The sequence below is a fragment of the Anas platyrhynchos genome, chromosome 7, assembly GCF_047663525.1.
Source record: "Anas platyrhynchos isolate ZD024472 breed Pekin duck chromosome 7, IASCAAS_PekinDuck_T2T, whole genome shotgun sequence".
In the NCBI taxonomy this organism is placed as follows: Eukaryota; Metazoa; Chordata; class Aves; order Anseriformes; family Anatidae; genus Anas; species Anas platyrhynchos.
The window spans coordinates 7,417,362-7,437,088 of NC_092593.1; the positions used below are offsets into that span (position 1 = coordinate 7,417,362).

The window sequence follows — 19,727 nt, forward strand, 5'->3', positions numbered from 1 at the left end:
TGGGAAACTGATGTAAAGGGCAAATTAAAGTAGTATTTTCCAGAACAGCTCCTGTTCATCTCAGTAGAGTTACTTTTCTGGTGATAATGTTCTCCTCTAAGACCTCACCCTGTGAGATGCTGCAGTTTCTTCTAAGTCTATAAAACAGTGACAAAAGCAGAACAAAAATCTCTCTTTGTAACAGGGAGGGAGGGTACTGTATTTACTGTATTTGCTGATACACATCAAGAGAAGAGAAGTGCAGGGTGGGAAGAAAGAAAGAGGCAGCTTTGTTCTTCCAGCAGTTTGCTCAACAAAGCCCAGACTGTTTCAGTGATAGTAGATGCTGCATGTTTATTCTGAAAATTTATGGTTTAATTAATTTTGGGGTGAGATAGCGAACATGGTTCAGTGCCAGATCAGGTGAAATATGATCCGAGCATTTGAAGAATTCAAGCAGCTGAGGGGGGTTGACTGAATGGCACCTGAAATCCAATAAAAGCCAGCACAATGGGAAGCCCTGGTATCTTAAAGGAAGATCTTTGGAGATTTTAAATATGTCGAGCAGGGTGGCGGGGAGTGGGGGGAAGAGGGGAGTGGGCTAGAGTCATGCAGGGGTTTAGACTGCCACAGAGCCTGATGAAAACGGTGTTCATGTTCCTTGCCTGCAGCTCAAGCTGAGCTGAGCTCAAGCTTCAGAGTAAAACTTTGAAATAGCATAAAATGTATAGGGTACAAAAACCAACAAAACACTGAAGGGGGGGAGGAGTGGTGGAAGCTAGGAAAGGTAGGAGAGGTTAAGGAAGCAAACAACAACAACAACAAAAAAGATGATTTGAAGGTTGGTGTTTTTTTGTTTGTTTGTTTTGTTTTGTTTTGTTTTTTGCTTTCCCATATGACAAAATGTCAGAGTGAGCCAATGTTTGTAACTTTCTCTTTTCTACCAAGAGGTCTGGGAACACAATTTTGGATATCCTTTTTAAAATATTGATATACCTCAAAGGGCCAGATCTTCAGTCAGGGAATAGCAGAACCTGAAGATTTAAGAAATACTTCAAATGATGCAAGACTGATTCTCACATCCCCTGTGCAAATAATACTGCATGCATACATTTTATGTATGAACATGGCCATATTTCATAGCTGCAGTATTCCGTGACTTCCACAGCTGTATTGAAGCATCTCACAGTGTTTGCCCTATCTCTTCTTCAGAACGAGGAAGTGACAGTTTTCACTGTTTATGGAGGAAGAACAAGGTCACAGGACACAGAGGATTTGAACAGTAAAAGTAAATACTGAAGCCCACATCGTCTGCAGCGTAAATTACTGCTCTAACCACTGCTCAGCTCTTCCCCTGAGCACAGGAGGAGGAACCTACAGTTACAATTCTGAAACAGGACTGATATCCCTTGTTTTTATCCCTGGCTTTTGTAACATGAACACAGCTGAGGCAAGAACAGGGATTTATTTAAAAGTCTCTCCAGAAATGCCCAGCTTCCCAGAAGAGAGTGGAGGAAACAAATTGTGTGGGATTACCTATAGCATCTTCCTTCTCCCTTTATGCTGGAAGGGACTATATGGATCGCTCAGGCCAGATTTCAGTATCTCAGCTCCCTTGCACCCTGCTGCTTTCCCTTTTGTGATGAGAAATAAACCCAGTTTGTCTCTCACAGAAACAGGCACTACAGCCAGACATGTCAGGCCTGTTCTATAGGGAATGTTGGTTTCTGGAGATGCCTTGGCCCTCTGAGATGCCTTGATTTAACTGACAGCCTCAGAGCAGGAACGTAAGAACTTGGTCTCTGGAGAGTCTGTTTGGATACCAACAGAGCTTCTCCAAGCTAATGACCCGCAGCATTTGGCAGGGAGAAAAAAAAAAAAAAAGTAAATAAAAAAATATTTCCTTTCCCATCTCCTTGTGGATTTTCCCATAAACTAGCTAGGTTACAGCTTCTGCTGCATCACACATGTACCTTTTCATTTTAGTGTCTGGTCCTGACCTTTGCTCACAGCATTCAGTCTCCCATGCACACCCTGCTTACTCTCCTTTTGTAATTTATGACACACACTGTACACCCATTTCCTTCTGCCCTTAACTCTCCTGTGTGTGTTCTTGTTATCTCAGCTGCTCGATAGATTTGCCATATTCTAGCTAGCTTCCAAGCCTGTTCTCATAGCAGCCTCTCTCCCGGATGATATTCCGCTATTTATGAGGGATTCAGCCCAATCTATGAATTCACACAGCTTGCTATGTCTCAGTCTGGCCTACAGCCTTCTCTCTTGAGCAACAGGGAGTAAGGTCTCTACAGTACTCAACTTCTGCTTGGCTTTTAGGGGGTATAGGGTTCATCCATTTTTTTTGAGGCTGCCAATCAATTTTCATTATTGACATTTTCCAAATTGGAAAAGCAGAGCTCTTCCTGAAAGGTCTGCTCCTCCACTGGAGGCGGGTGACATTTGTTTTTCTTTGGTTAATGCTTCACCTATTATTTTGAGCTATAAATGTGAACATTGCTGAAAATGCTTCTGAACTGCTTCCTGAAAAGTTTCTTGTCAGTCTGTGCATCTTTAGCAAAAATTTATTCCTCCTCCATTCTGGATTTGTAGAAAATCATCACAATGTTCCAAGTGCTTCCACTGAATTTCAAACTCTTGTTTTGCCTCCCCAAGCCAGCAAACATCTCAGACTGCTTCCTTCCTTATGGGAGAGATGGGGCAAAAAGGAGACATCTGGAGAACCCTTGGCTCCTGCTGAAGGGCTGGGGTGCGGGAGAAGATGCAGCCAGGAGGGATGAGGAGGCACAGGGCTGCTGAGTGAGGACAGGTGGTCAACCAATGCAAGAAGCAAAGAAGCATGAGATGCTTCTAAGCTGCTGCAGTGGAGACTCATTACTTCTAGCCTCTTGCAATGGAGACTCATTGCCTGGGCAGCAGTGGGGTTGAATTGTAGGAAGGAGATGGGTGCTGTGATGACACCTAACCTTGCCTTGCTTAGGAGCAGAGAGGCAGGAAGAAGTGGGATTCTGCAGGTGGACTTCTGAGAATCCCACTTCCCCTTTTCCCTTGGTCTTATGGCTCCTTCTTACATAACTCTGTTGATCTGAGGTCTCTTCTGCCCAACTTCCAGTTAAGAGTCTTGCACGTATGCAAAGGATCTGATGACGGAACAGTGACGAGAGTGCTTGCTCTCCTTACTGCTAGCCTCAGAAATCCCGGTCCGTGCTTCCTCCCCCACGGTCTCCTGTTCTCCTCTCTGCCCACAGATGAATCCTTGTGTAACACAGCTGCCTTACTACAACTGGCCAGGAAGGGATGAGGATCTGCGCAATGGTTGTGTAATTCTGCCCTTGTTTATCCAGATGGCTTTTCTGTGGCAGAAGTTATCTGAATGATGAATGCATTTTCCTTTTAGGACAGGATCCATTTCCTGGGATGTGTCACCTGGCTCTTTCTTCTCAGGTCATTTCTCTGAGCATCTGAGCAGCTGTCTCACATTTCTGGTGTCTTTTGGAATTTAGCTGAGGTTGACTGCAAGCTTTGAGGTACAGGATAGGAGTGGGAGAGGGAGAGGAAGGAACGTCCAGAACAGATCAAGACGTAAATACATGTCTGCACTTCAGCTGTAGGTGTAACTGGAACCTGGTAGCTGTAACTGAACTTGGGTACAGAATGGTACCCAAGAGAGCTTTGATCTTATTACCTTGTATACATGAACAAAGCCACAGTGGTGCTGGCATCAGAATGATAGAAGACAGAGCATCTAAGGTGGACCGAGGAAGAGCACGATGAAGACTAAGCTGTTGTAACCTTGCTATAATACACATATCTTCCCAGTTTCTTTTATGCTTCTGGCCACTTCTCTCCTAACAAAGCTCATGGCCATTTGCCTTAATTGCTGTGACAGTGTACTGTTGACACATCTTCAACCTGGCATCCACCATAACCCTAAAGTCCTTCTGGTGAAGGCTGTTTCTCAACCACTTGCTTCCCAGACGGTACCTATGCATGGGTTTATTCTGCTCTATGGGTGCTCCTCTTTTCTGAATGTTGTAAAGTTTCTGTTGCTCCAGGCCTCAAATTTCTCCATCTTACCCAAAAGAACTACGATTCGTAACATCGAACATTCCACCTAATTTAGTATGACCTGCAAATTTGATGGGGATTTATTCTCTGTCATCATCCAAATAACTGCTTACTATCCTGACCACAGTACAGAATCTGGTGGTGCTCCATTATCTGCCCGCCATCACTGGTGGACACCAAGCCAAGGAATGCCTCTACTTGAACCCAGCACTTTAGAGAATTATTTTACCCATCCAACAGCTTGATCATCTAACCCATACATCCTCAGTTTTGGAACAAGAATGCTGTAGCAGATTATATCCAAAGTCTTAATATATCAAGGTATATAACATCTGCTGCTCTCCCCTTATCCACATAGTCAGCCATTTCATCACAAAGGGCAATTGGGTTGGTTAAGCCTGATTTGTGCTTGGAAAATCCATGCTGATCATTCCATTTTCTTAAAATGGAATTTATTAGATTTGATATCAGCTTTTGGCTTTCCATTTACATAGAAGTAAATTTAATCATAGATGTGTGTCAAGGAGAACTTCCGGAAACCTCATCTCTATTCTCTAAAAATGTTTGTTTATGTCTCTATCCCATGTTCCCATCAATGGAACAAATTAAGGTTTACATTTTAGAGGCCTCTTCTGTCATCTGTACAGACTTATTAGGTAACACTAAATTAAACATTTCAAACTCCTAAGAGGTTATAGACAAAGGTGCCTACTTCAATACTGTTAAAACAAGCTACTGTAACAACTTGAGGAGTATAACTCCCTGACTTCCTAAAAACATTGAAAAGGTCATAGAATGTAAGAGAATGGGGATTTAATGAATCTTACTGACAGCAGCCTTTTCCGGTCCATTTCCTGCATACATGTGATTGTCATGATTCCATTTTAGACTCTGACAGTAACATATGGTGACTCATATGCAAGAGGCAAACTTCCTCCTTCCCCACATCTCTCCTGCACCAGTGATTCAGGTCCCTGAGCACTAAATGCTGGAGCTCCAGTTCTCATTCTGTTAACTCAAACTGACATCTTCTCAGTTAATTTAGTGGCTTTAAGCACTGTGCGTTTGCTGGAGGAGCTTTACTCATCTACAAAAGGCATGGGACAAATAGAAATATATTTGAAATTTACCAACACAGAAAAGATTAATTCAAGCCTTCTCTAGATAATTCAGAGTAGAGGAGAACAGACTGTATGACAATACTTACTTAAAAAGAACATCACTTCCTTTCACAATTAGAAGAAATTAGAAAGACATCTGTCACCTGGGACTATTATTTTGATTCTTGCCTTTATTTTATTCATTATTCTTTTAAGAAATAAATAAATCACAAAGAATCTGGTAAACATCCCACCACTTTCCATTGACAATATCTCAGGGCACTGGTTTTGGTGGACTTTCAAGCTATGAAGCAAGACAGAAAATTTTGTTTTGGTTAACATATTAATCAAGGAATGGAATTTTGGGCTGTTTTCATATCTGCTCTCTTCCCTTTATGCAAATATATATTTGTCTGTATTTTAACTTGTTATGGTTAGTTTTATTCAGGGCAGGAAAATCCAAGAGGACGGACAACACTTCCAAGCTGAATACTTAGAGGAAGCCACACTGCAAACAAGGCTGTGTTATCAAAAATAGCTCTCTGCAGAAGCCACAAACTGAAGCTTCAAGCCTTCTACTGCATGGGTGACCACTACTCCTACTAAAACCATATGGCAATGAAACAGCCATCCCAAAAATAAGATGTTAGCTCTTCATCATGAACTCATATTTTCTCTGGTTGGTTCTGGCACAGAGAGGGGAAGAAGTGGATCCAGTATCTTCTGCTCACATTGTTAGGCAATGCACAGTACTGTTGGGGAGCCAGGTGGCTGCATTCAGAGGCTTACTTCCAGATTAAAACCATATACATGTCAAAAATAACAGAGCCTCTACCTATGCGGCCTTTGGGAGATGTGCTCATGTTCCGGATCTGGTTTGCAGAGCCAAGTCCCTGGAACCAGTTTCATCCACAATGTCTGTAGACCCACAGCGCAGATGGGAACCAGTCGTGCATACCCCATACCCAAGTTTTCTTGCCCAAACAGACAGCTGACTTGCTCCAGACCAGAGCCGAAGGAACAACCATCATGTGGGCAATGCAGACAGTCAGTGAGTTAAGTTTTCATTTGAATTTCTAGTCTCATCCGCTCAAGAGATTACAGGCAAAGCCAAAATCCGCTGTGATACTCTTGCCAAGGGTGAAGGAAATCAATAGGCTGCAGTATAGGCTTACGCATGGAGACATACCAAGTGTGCTTGGATGCATGGTTCCCAAATTAAACAGGGGAAACAAGCAGGTCTCTGTTGCAAGCCTGAGAGTTGTTTGCAACATGCTCTCCCTGTGCTTGTCAAATTGCCCTGACTGACTGGAACTGTGCCACCTGCAGAAGAGCACAGCAGTCCCTCAGCCTCATCCTTGCCACCTTCTTCCTCTCCTTGCGGGAGGCAGAACTGATAGATGTATCCTGCTTTGGGCTCAATCCGCAGTTGCCACTTGTCTCTATGCTGCAGGAAAGACAGTTCTCACAGCCTGTTCCTAAATCACTCAGCAGGCTAGAAATGAAGCTGGTCCTCATAGCGCAAGCAAAACTGCAGAGGTCTTTGTGGTGGTGGTGGGAAACTAGAGCATTCTTCTTTCTGTGGAGCAATAGCAAATGTAAATATTTTCTACCACAGGAGAAACCCAACCCATGGCATGCAGGTAGGAGTGCAAAAACAATTAATTTTGCTATTTACATCAGTCCCAGAACAGAGGCAGTCAGTAAACTCATCCTAAAACATTAAGATCTGGGATGTGAGGAGGGAAGCTGTAAAAAGATATGATTCTTGTTGGACAGGTCAAGGAAAACAACAAAAATATCAACTTAACAAGCAACTAACAAGCAACCACTAATAGAGAGGAAGAAGAGGAAAAAGCTACTTCTTTTTCTGCAGCTTCCCACTCAGAAAAGGATCTGGCATCTTAAAACTGGCAACATTTCAGTGTCCCCTTAAAAGGCTGCATTCTTCTTCTAGGCTAAGAAAAATGAAAAAGGCTATGTGTAACAGCACCCTCTGGTGAATCCTGTTGTAAGAGTATCCTTGGACCTATAGATGGAATGAAGGATACAGCTGCAAACCATCCTAGAAGAGGGCTATAAGTATAGGTGACACTTTGTAAAATGGGAGAATGGAGAAAAAAAGACACTCCCACCTAGAAGGAAAGAGCACAAACCCATTTGATTCTGCCAGGAATCCCCAGCTGTGCTGGCCTCCTGTGATACAGCTGTTGAAGCATCTCCGATTCAAACCGCTGAGTCTCCTGCCTTGGAGAGAGAGGTTATGCTAATATTTCCAAGGAACTGGCTTGCTCTCCCTTTTCCTTCTTGTCCTTTTCTGCCCAGCCCACGGACCAAGAGACTACCCAGGTAGACGAGGAACACGCAGCGCGACACATTCAGCTGGAGAATCCGTTCCACAGACCAAGGCATTGCTGGAATTACCCAGAGCTAATTCAGGCTCTGGTGAATGCAAAGTGTGTGCCAGAAGGGGAAGAGCACATGGAGTTTGCCACCCAAGGTGGATTAAACCAGCTTGGAAAGTTTCACGAGAGAAAGCATTTCTTTGAGACAGGCTGAGCGGCTGGCTGGTAATTCAACCATGAGAAGATCTGGCCTGTATGCAAGTCTGCAAATAATACATACGCTTACTCATGCATTTCCATCTCAGAGGGGAGAAGAAAGTGGAGAAGGAGGGCAGCTCAGTGCAGGAACAACAACGTTTCCAGGAGCAGAAAAATGCTCTGACTGCATACCCATATCCTGCACTTTCTAAAGGTATTTTAAGGCCACCAAAAACGCGTAGAACAGGGAAGGAAAACCAGCACAATCCCCTCACTGAGCCTCTCCCAAACGCTTCTGCTGAGGCACTGCGTCTAGAAGCAGCAGGAGACTCAGCTCCCAAATGGAGGTCTGTTCCGTCATCTCTGGGTTATAGACAGTGCTTCACCCTGACTCTTCCATGCCCCTTGAAGGACCATGCCCATCTCCAGCGGTGCAGAGCTGTAGCTTTGCTTGGACAGGTCACAGCAGGAGGACTTGGGCTCACATGGGGACAAGCGAGTTTAAGTTTCAGCTTTCTACCCAACACCACCCTATTGCCTACATCTTCTTGTATGCAAACAGTGCGCATGCTCAGCAAATCTGGGCTCAGACGCATTCTTAATCCCTGTTGTAGACACAGCTGTAGAGCCTAGGATTTGGCACAGCAACTCTTGAAACTTATGTGTTATTTTTTTTCTGCCCACTGCTGCTTCTGGAATTTCTACTCAGCACAGACAAATGCTCTATGCACAAAGACAACTCCTCGTACTACCAGGACAGAGAGACAGTGCTTACCCTAATGGGTGTTAATCTGGTGTCTCACAGGGTTCCACAAGAACCTGGATGGCTTGGTAGCTAACAACAAGCTTTGACGTGCTGGTCCCAGGATGTTCCCAGTGACCTGCTGCCTGCCTCATCTTCTGCCAGCCTCCAGCTGGAGTGCAACAGGCAGCACACACAGCTCTCCAGGCACCCTCCCAGGGTGGTGTAAGGAGTGGTCTTCCAGTGACCCCTCCTCTTCCCTCTCTGAGAACTTCCAAAATGTTTTGTTCATTAGTCATCTGCCCTCACACCCTAAATCCCTCCTTGCTCTTGAAATTATGCATTTTCCCCAGGTATGTGGCCTTTAACCCTGAGTAAGGGCTTTTACTTTCTCTCGGGATGGGCTTCATCCTGTCTACACTAAGGAGGACAACAGGGACAATGGACAGAGTTGATGCTTCAGAGAAAGATACCAGCAGCTTGTCCAGGAGATGAATTGGTTTCCAGCACCAAGGAAAAATGAGAAATTAAAAATTGTCTTTTATTTATTTCCACTTTGGGGGCATTTAGAGGCTGCAGTCAAAATCAAATGGTTAGTTGCATTGAGTGTTATGCACATAGAGGAGTGTAGGTCTGTCTGCTGAGGATTCCAACCAAAAGACAAAAAAATCTCAGAAGGGAAGAGTTCTGCCAAACCCTCCAGGAGGTCAGGGAAAGAACCAGAACCAGAAACTAGTTTACTTGTTCTCAGTCAGACATCTTTAAGGGGTCACCTCTTCCATAATATCATTTTTTCACCTCAATGCACTTTCCTAATAGTATATGTTCCTCTTACCAAAAGCTCCGTGCTTTCTGAAATGAGTATTGCACTTGGCAAAAAAAATACCTAATGGCAGAAAACTTGTCATTTACTCATATTTACTGTAAAAGCTGTTTGTGTGCGCATGCATCCGTCTACAGTCTCAAGGATTAAGCAGCATGTTCAATTTCCCACCTTTTTTTCAGTTTTTCCTTAGAAGAGGATCCTCTACTTCAGATCATATCACCATCTGCAAAATATGAGAGGACTTGTATGAATAATCCGTTGCTCAGCTTCCAAGATTTTCCCTTCATTCATTGCTGAGGACAGCAGCAAATCAAGAGATCACTTACCCATTTCTAGCATTTTCTTTCCTTATCCCTGCAGAAAGAGTAGGTGTGTTTGACTGAGATACCTACAACGATGCTAAGGTGGTTTGCAAAATCCTGTGGTTGACTTGATAACTGTTCCCTATTCAACTAAGTACACAGATGAGTCATGCAGAAATGCCGAAGGGTAGATAATATGGAGGCTAACTTTGTTCTTTGAAGAGCCTGACTCTATCTGAGAAGAGAGGACTAGCAAAAGCCAAACCCCTCCCATACCCAACAAAGAAAGTTCCCCGCAGAGCTATATCTAAAAGTAGGTGGTATACACCACTAACAAAGCCTCTCTCATCTCCTGCTAACTCCAGCCAGCTGCCAGATGAGCCCTACTGAAAAAGAAATCTTGCTGTCTAGCTCTGCCTTCCTTTATAGATGCCCCAGTTGCCTAGGCTCACCTCTCTCACCTCCCTGTTCCCCTCTGTCTTTAATCAGCCTGCCATTTAACTCACCTGGGATGCAATTAACCAGGAAACTCCACTAAAGGGTTCATTACAGAGATAAATCCCTATCTCCAGTTTTGAATTTACCCGATCACAACACTAAACCTCCCACCAAAATGGCCTTCCAGCTACAGAACTACTTGTCCCATAAAACTGTGAGCCTGAGGTTTGGGTTCACAGCACTTTCCCAGGTGTGAGAAACACTGTCCTACATGAAACAAGACATGATCAATGACTATGTGTTGTAACTCTCAGTGGAATAATTTACAGGCACAGAAATCCAATTTCATCCAAGAACCAAAACGAAAAGCTCCATTAAAAATCAATAGAGTTAACTACCCCTCCATGTTTTGCACAGCAGAATTTTGAACTGAACACCTGAGTATTTACTATTCTAAACCAGCTACATCCTTTCAAGCCCTGAATTCCCCACAGAGTGCAAGGCTTATAAACATTTCCACCCCATTTTTATTCATGAAGGGGGAAGCTGAGGCACAAAGAGGTGAGAAATAAATGTAGGAACAGAGCCCTGCCCTGCCAGTGTGTTATCCAGCATCCAAGTTATCAGACAATACTGTCTCCTCTGTTTGTTTTCCTTTTGGTAAAATAACGTATTTTTACAAGTAATCAAGGGAAGAAAAAAACAAAACCCAAACCTCAGAAGGCATAGCCTCAAACTCCAGCATGTTACAATAGCTAGGACAGATCCTTCCAGCCAGAGAAGGATCATATTGCAGCTAGCAGAAACGCTGATGCTATGCCTGGATGGGTCCATTTCTAAACCCTTTCCCTTCATTCGGTAAGGCAGAATTGCGTCAGCATCAGTCACCCTACCCATTTCCATACTCCACATGACATACCTAAATGCCATTTTTTTCCTTACGATTATGCTTTATTATTTCAATTACATCAGTGCCTGGAGGCCTTGGGATAGACCAGATCTCTATTGTATTCATTGCTGAATTTACACAATGACGTACAATCATGGCAACGAAGTTCCTGAAGCGCACTATGCTGTGAGCTGGAAAGGCATTTGGGGTAATAAAAATGGGAAGTTAATGATAACATGTTCCCAACCAAGACAGGGTGAAATCATTGTGAATTCCATTATGGGTAGGTGATTTAGCTTCGATGGTGCATCACTGCGGGGAACAACCTTGATGTAAGTGTCATAAAGCTTGGCACAGTGTCAAACCCATATGCCATAAAGCCACAGGGCCAAAGTGTTTCAGCAGAATCTCTGTGGACCCTTTCTACCCCTTCAAAGATTTTTCCTCTACAAATCCCTGTTGTACAAACTTTGCATGAACATCATATCTGTACTAGAGCTGGGACACCAGAGAGCTGAGACAAAGATTTTTCTTATTTATTTATTTTTATTATTATTCTTTTCTTTCTTCTCCTTTTTTTTTTTTTTTTTTTTAAAAAAAAAAAAAAAGTCCTCTGTATTTCCTGGCTCTTGTGGATTGAAGTCACACCCTTGATGTAACTTCATTGCGGTTCATTTTTCTTGTGGTCTAATTAAATCCGGCTCCAGACGGAGTTGTGTGTTAGCAACAACGGGAGGAGGAGGCAGGAATCCGGAGATCTAGGAATCGCCAGGAATGTCATGGCCTGAAAACTGAAAAATCAAAGTGGAGGTAAAGTAGCCCAGGGAATATAGAGGAAGAAAGTAAGGAGTGGAGAAATTCCCTAACCAGTGTAAATAAAATTGAGTTGCTTATCAGAATATTGATAATTCAGGATACATTTGGGTGTGGTAGAGGAATGTGAGTTCCTCCAGACTGGAACACAACAGCTGTACTCAAGGTCCCAGATGAGTCCTTGCTGTAAACGCCTTTGACGTTAACAGAATTACATCAAAGAAGTAAATCCCATAGGAGGCAAAATCAAGTTAAGGGCTGTGTGCTGATGAGGTGAAGGCTTCATTAGCAATGGAGATGGGAGGATGGTCCAAATGAGAGCATCTGAGGGCCATCTCAAGGACTGAGTCTTTCTAAAGTGGTACAGCTGTATTTTAGGCAGCTGCTGGAAAGAAAGGAAAGGAGAGAATTCTGACATAAAGCCTCCGCTTGATTTTGGACCCTGGTTCACAAGCCTCTCTGTTCTGGCTGTGAAAGTCCCAAACCCCAGGTGGAGTACAGAACCTCATCTGCCAGAATAAACACAATTTTAGTGCAGCAAATGGCTTTTCTGTGTCATGGATCTTTAATCAAACCTTTTTAATACTGCTCAGCTGTTGTATTTATTGAATGCTGAGAGCTGGCCTCCTGTGTAAGTAACTGCTTGGATCTGCAGAAATGGACTCCTAATAGCTAGAGTGAAGCAGATGAGAGAGTGGAAAGCAATGTATTTTGTTGCATATATAGCTCAATCTCTTTGAATCAAGAGCTGGCTATTCAGAAGGTGTATATCTGCATATCAGCTCTTGCTGGGCATGTCTGCACTGTGCAGGTATCTCCGTGCTGTACTATCATCCCAGTCCCAACATGGTGAAATACAGGGTGTAATCATTATTGACCTGGGAGATGGAGGATTTGTGGTGGTTAAGAATGACGAAGGCAGAAAGTCTCTGTCTCCCTCCCTGTGGTGAAGATAAGATGATGAAGTGATTTAAATGCTGAAGTGGGATTTAAGGTGCTTGCTTCTAACGCAATTCTCTGTCCTCAGTGTCTGATAGTGGTAAGGACTTGAATGGAACATGTCCCACATTGGTGAATATTTCTGCTTCTTCACACCTGTCCCTGTTAATAACTATTTGTATCTTATTAGCTCCTAGGTAAGCTATCATAAGAAGAAATAAAAAGGTAACTGTCACAGAGGCAGACCTACAAACCACGATTCTGCGTCTTGTCTCAGAGAGTAGGAGGGAAAGAGGGAAGAGAAGAAACTGAGTACATCTGAGTCTTCTGTCCCTCAGGGTCTTCTCCCACTTGCCACAGTTGGTAGTTCAGATATTCCTGAGCTGCATCTTGCACCTGGACTTGAGACACTGTTAATTACACCTCTTGTTTTCCACAGGTATCTCTTCTGTCAACCAGCAGAGTAACAAAGCACAGTCATAAAAATATGGTGTAGTTCTTGCTCTGTGTTACCTGTGATCCTGTGATGGCTAGTAAAGCTGTCACAAATGCTGGATATTTGTAAGGGAAAATAGATTCACATCACCTCAGCCTGAATGTCTGAAATTAAGCTGTCTAAAGCTGAGCTAGTCACCTAGACTCCCTGTATAGGTGGGGGAGAGAAACAGATGCCTTCCAAGGGCTTTCACCTGTGTCTGAGACACATAGCCCAAGATGAGATGAATTGCCCCCTGAGGGTGCATATCTATCTCCAGAGACAATGAGTGGAGTTTGGAATCCTAAACATCAATGGCAAAGAAACAATTTTCTCAGTAGTAACGAAAACGCATATTTATTCACCAAGAGCATAGCTAAGCCATCATTGCTGCCACAGGATTTTTACCTGGGTTCAAAACATAACTGGAGAGATTTGGGGAAGAAAATAACTTTTCTGAAACACCACCTCTGAGTTATTGAGAACCACAGAAGACAGGAGGCAGGAATGATGCTCAGAGGAAGGTTCACAGCATGTTTGCACCATCCTTGACATCCCTTGGCGTCTGCTGGTCAAGGATGCCAGCACAATTGGACCTATGGTCTGACTCTGACACTGCTGTAAGCCTAGGGAGGGATGAAATGATGCTATCCAATCCCCCTGAGCAAAAATGACTTCCTGGGAAATTCTAACTTTTCAAAAAATAGTTTTCATTTCTAATTTTGTAGGAGAAGGACAGACATCATTTCTCAATGCACTGGAGACTACTGTTTGTTTTCCATTATTTATCTTTTTGGGGAAGCCATATAGGAGAAATGAAAAGGCCTTTGATTCTTTCTGAAGTGAAAAACAAAACCAAAAGGAAAAAAAAATAAATCATCCAGCTGCTCTGAATCTTGGGAATTCCAGTGCTACTGTATTGGATCCCAGGAAAACTTGGGGAATCCCTACCATTCAGGGAAATCCCCCACTTCACAGCAGTTTCCTGGTGCCACTGGTGATGCCGGGATCAAGCAGAGTTGCCAAGAGCTCAGCTGCTTTCCGGCAAAATGCTGAGTCTAGGGAGGCAGGAGTGTTTTCACCAGCAAAACTTCTGGCTGCTCAGAGGATTTGTGTTGAAATAAGCCACTCCCAGGAGGTTCTGAATCAAGGAACATTGTCTCCTGCACTGCCCCAAAGGTCAAGGTTACTGTAGAGAAGACGGGCAAAACGTGGGAGGAAAGGCAAGGCCCAGAAAACAGGGGAATCTTGTCTGGAGTTACACAGCATGTTGGGGTTTAAGTCAGCAGTAGGACCTTTATCAGCTGAGTCCCAGTACAGTGCCTTGCCCATTGTCCCTCTTTGCTTCATCAAGACAGCCTTGCAGTTGTCTCAAGGCAAAAAGGGAAAATGGTTTCCCTTTGAAAATCTTTCTGGTAAGTCGTGTTACATTTCAGCTACTAACACCTTCAACTCTTTCTCTGTTTTTTATTTTTAAGATTATGTTTTATTATCAGAATTCTCCCCATAGAGTTTTCCTTTTTTTTTTTTTTTTTTTTCCATGCTACCTTACATGACTCCATTAACTGAGGCAGTCTCCAAACCTCTTCTCCAACATTAGCACATAAAATCTTTTCCCCTGTGAGGAAGCTGGGAACATTCGGTCATTCTAGCTGAAGAAAAAGCAGTGCGATCTGCATGGATTTTTTTCTTTTTCTTCCTTTTGTTGTTTTCTTTCCCCCTCAGTTGGTTAGTTCTGTTGACGTAAGATTGGCCGGTGTTTACTTTCTGAGTGGGAAATGGGTTGGTTGCTCTTCACCGGCCTCCAACATCAGCTTGGAATCCAGCCCTTTAGTTGCTGTCGTCACAACAACAGGTTTGTTGTGATGACATCTACAGCTTGCTGCTAGTCTGACACTGAAGATGTGGAGGCTCATTTGGAGATGGAGATTGTTCTGATGCACGTTAGTTAGGTGAGATCTTGCCAAGCTGAAGGTATGGGTGTTAGAAGATATCTAGATAAGCAAACAACAAAATCTTCAGAGTTAGGTTTGCCACCTCTTAGGAAAAGACTAATCTATAGACTTCTAATTGTTACTTTAAAAATGAGACATGGAATTTATATTTTTTTTAATGTGCGTCTTTGGAAGGCATTTATGTTCCAGACGGGAAGGTGGGATGTGAAATTTGCTGTTTTGCTGTTAGGGAAAGAACTGACATCTTGGATAAAAGACACATTTTCTTTACATGCGAGGCACTGGCTCAGCTGTGTTTCAGGAACTTCTCTTAGACTAATGGGAAGAGACTGTTTCAGCTCTGTAGTACATTATTTTTTTCTTCGATACTGAGATGTCCAACTAGCTTGGGTCCTAACTCAATGTCTTTAGAGCTCACGTCGTTCCAGTTTTTCATCTGATTTTCTGGATACATCTTTACTGTCTGCTAATGGTGTCCTCAAGACTGTGCTTGCCTCCTGCCCACATGGCAAGCCTTTGACCGTAGCCTCTTGCATAGCTGGAGAGCATCCTTTCAGGCAGGTAGAACTTCACATGGTCAAATCTGCCAGCTGGAGAGAACAGGATTTGGCATGCCTGCGGAGGCGGTCTGCAGGCAGGCCGGAGGCATCTGTGAGGCAGCCCAAGGTGCAGGGTGTGGGTGGGACCCAGAGAAGAATAGGCACCATATCTAGTTTCTCTCTGCAGGGTCTGAGAGGCTGGAGAAGGTAATGGTGTTGTCCCTGAGAGAGGGTGCATTAATGCAAACCAAAGAACATTTGCAGATGGTCTCCTACCAGTGAGTTTGCTTGTCAGACCAATCCTGAGAAACATTTATGAAACAGTGGTCCAGTCCCCAGACACAGATTGCTGTAGTCAAGGGACCATCTTTGAAGTGTCAGCTTTCCCATTTACTCGGGGAATGGAAAGGCAGGTTCCTCTTTCTTGGATAGTCCCACTCACCTTCATCTTGTTCCTTGAGCACAAGTGGTCTCATGCTCTTCTAGCTAGAAAACTCTGCTCATTTCTTTCTTAACACAAGTACCAGAATGAAATATTAATCCAAACTCAATGACAGCCACTGGTACTTGTTGGAGGCAAAGCATAGTACTATGGAGGTGGAGGAGTGCTGGCTTTTTTCCATGCCCAGTAGAGATCAATCATATATTCTTTTAGGAATCCAGCTGCAAAAAATGCATTTTTGCATTTTTGCAAAAATGTTATGCATCACACAAAGACAAAAACATTTTCAAGGAAAAAATGCTTTTCCTAATGTGAATGTACAACACTGAACCCAGTTCATCTCAGAAGTATTATGAAATAAATAATAAGGGTGTAATTCTAGCAGCCTTGACATGATTTTAGCACTCATACCTTGTCTATCTTCATTGCACTGTGGTTGCACCCTCCACAAATTACTCAAAGCACTGTACATTCCCTCTGCACTCAAAATTATCTCCTCCCAGACTTTGCTGTTGAAAGGCATTTTTTTTTATTTTTTTTTTTATTTTTTTTTTAATTTTGGGACATTCAAAATACCTCAGTCCATCTTTCAGAGCTGCCTTGTTATATCTGTACCAGTGTGATCATTTTTGACTGAACATATTAGAAATTCCTAGATTAGGTTGTTCAGATCTTGTCAGATCTGTTAACCCAGTAACACAATAAATTTAGAAAAGGAGGTGAGAGCTACCACATCTTGTTCAGCAAAATGTCAACATCTCTTCAAGTCTCTGGGCCATGAACTTGCTGAGCCAGAGTTCTACAGTATTCACAATATACTCAGAAATACCGAGGTAAACTAAGTTTATTTATATGATATGAAAGCATCATATAAAATTATCATTTATGTGGTACAAAGGAACTGTTTAATTTAGGGATGTTCCTGGTGCTGGTGGCTGGATGTTCGGAGTAAATAGAGAGGAAGTGGTCTGTACATGCTACATTACCCATAGTCCTAAACTAAATATTTACTTCAGACTTCTAGGACATAGGGTTCTGGGCTGATTGAAAAATGCCACTTTTGTTTTTCTGATCCCTGTGCTTTCTTGCACCTGAGCATAGCCTGACCTTCAGAGCTGGGACATGGTGCCACCTCTGGATCTTCATACGTGAGAAAGGTCCCAAAAGAGGGACTGATCTTTTGCCACTGGGAAGTTTGGATTATCCAGAGTTAACTGAAAAGAATGTTCAGCTCTAATGTGTTTCTTGATCTTTTTAGTTTGGAGCCTGTGCTTAGCCATATAAAGGGTGTCTGTTTAAGAAATCCACGAAGCCAGTAAAACCATAAATCTTATTGTCATTGTGCCCGTTCCCCATAAAGCAATATCCACACGTAATCCTCTTGTAGCTCATTCCCACCGATCTATTGTTCAATGCCTGCAGAATGAAATCCCTCTAAGGATGTTTGTACAGAGTGAATCGTGACAGTAATCCAGATTTATGCTGCTTAATTACTTACAGCCAATAGGGCATGTGACCACATTTGCCATACTTGCTGAGATATCTCCAGAGCTTGCACTGGGCCAAGCTGTCCAAGGTTAATTTTTTTTTATTATTATTATTTTTTCTCCATCAGACCTCACTCAGGCAAACTTCCAATTACTTCAAGTCAAGAGGTTCCAATTGTTCCTGATTTGCATTAATCAAGCATGAATTGTATTTGGACTAAAAGGAGTTTGCCTACTTATGGAAGGTGGGAAGACTAAGTTAAGAGTTTGTATGTTGTATTGATAACTTCTTCCAGTTGATTTGCAGATACTACCTGTTAATTTTAATCTTGAAATGGCCTAGCATATCACAGGGACTGGAACACACTCCCACTCTTTGCAAATCAACTCATACTTCAAAGAAAAGTGTAAATGCAGAGGTCAAGGCATTATACTAAAAACTGGGCAAAATTCAGAATATTCATCCTGCAGCAAATCTTGACATTTCAGTGTTTGTTTTCATCCCAGATTGGAACAAAGAGTTGAAATGTCAAGACTTTTTTCTGGGTGGAAATTTTGGGAAAAAAACAAAACAAAACAAAACAAACAAGCTTTTTTTTTCTGGCAAAGTCAAAGCATTTTGCCTGACATTTTCAAACAAAACAAAACATTTCAACATTCCTGAAATCAAAATGTTTTCTTGTGGTGTGTTAAAATGACCCCAAAATGCTCTGTTTAAAGTCACTTCAGTGTTCAAACTGTGCTTCCCTCTTGTGTCATGGCCTTCTGGGATATGTAGTTTGAAAGTTTGCTCTTTGCAGTCTCCACGCCTGGATTGTATGAGTTGCGTCGTGCCTAAACACTCTGAAAATCCATACAGATAATCATCCTTGCACAACGCAATAAGAGAAACATCTGCATTGCATTATAGGATAACAGTGTCCCGTCTACTGAGAAAATGTCCTGAACTGTAACCCTGCACTGTTACTGGAAAGTAATTTAATTTATTATTGAACTCATCTGACCCAAAATGTTTTGGGCCAATTCAAAAATAAAATACTCAGTCTCAGGCCAGTGATTTTTTCTTTCTTTCTTTCCTTTTTTTTTTTTTTTTTTTTTTTCTCCCAGCACATATGGGTTTTCCCCCAATTCTACTTATTATTTTAACAAAATAACAATATACCTGCAGAGATGGTCTTCCTATTAAGTTATGATTTAAAAACAGCACATCTGCTTATCTTCAAGAAATTAAAGAAAGCTAGGAATCCTAGTAATTTTTTGATGTTCAGAACAACAGGTAGGATTTAAGGTCACTCTCATCTTTGGTGTTTGCTATGGGAAATTTAAGGCAGTTCACTGGGGTTCTAGTTTTTAATTTTGTTTGAGACTACCTTCTTCTAAGGAGAACCCTGGATAGCATGAATCCTTCTCAATACCTGAAATACTTAAAAATGTGTAGATCTGTTTTTAAGGAGGCTGCCCACCATCACATGTGAAGGTTGCAATAGCACAAGAACTCCAATACAGGCTTGGAAGTCCTAGGCTTGGCCATGTGTACTATTAATTTCTCTTTGTGACACCACACAAATACTTGCCGCTTTTTCTTCTCAGCTACACTTTCCTTGTTTTCTTGGTCTTCAGTGAGAAAGCAACAATTGGTGACCTTAACGTGAGAGTGTTAAAATCAAAGCAGTCTTGGTAGTCTGTCTCCTTATATTTCATAAATCACTGTCTTGAAATTTGGAACACAGGCAGTGCTTTCTCTCTGACCATTGACTCATAGTAGCTCCCACACTTTGTAAGGTCTTTGTCCTATGGACTGACCTGATACTTTCAGATAGTACAGCAGAGCAGTGCAAACTAGTAAGGACTAAGTGCCTAGGATAAGACACCCTTTCTGCATGGTAAGGTTCTTAAATGGGCTTCTTCTGGGTTATGGATGTTAAAACTCAAGTAGTCCTCCTGAGCACAAGCTCTCCATTCTTCTTTGAACAACTTCTTTAATACCCAAACTCATCCCATGTGATTTTAAGCACTCACAATCCTACCTTTATAGTCTGTGAAGAAAGGCAGAGCCCCTCAAAGAATACTCATTAGCCATGATGAACCTTCCTCAGCTGATAGGAGGACAACTCAAAAGACTCTCCCTCTAATTTTGTACCTCAGTGAGGAGCCTGAAGGTAGGTGGGAAGAACA

At 42.5% G+C, this 19,727-nt stretch overlaps 1 long non-coding RNA gene across 1 annotated transcript; it reads right to left on the minus strand.

Moving 5' to 3' along the window:
* Window positions 1–4,790: 4,790 nt before the first annotated feature.
* Window positions 4,791–10,030, minus strand: LOC106020430 (uncharacterized). The gene is made up of 3 exons (XR_001195932.5): window positions 9,600–10,030; window positions 9,442–9,496; window positions 4,791–6,741 (listed from the first exon to the last, which is right to left on the minus strand). It is a non-coding gene; the product is annotated as an uncharacterized lncRNA (long non-coding RNA).
* Between the last annotated feature and the right edge of the window lie 9,697 nt (window positions 10,031–19,727).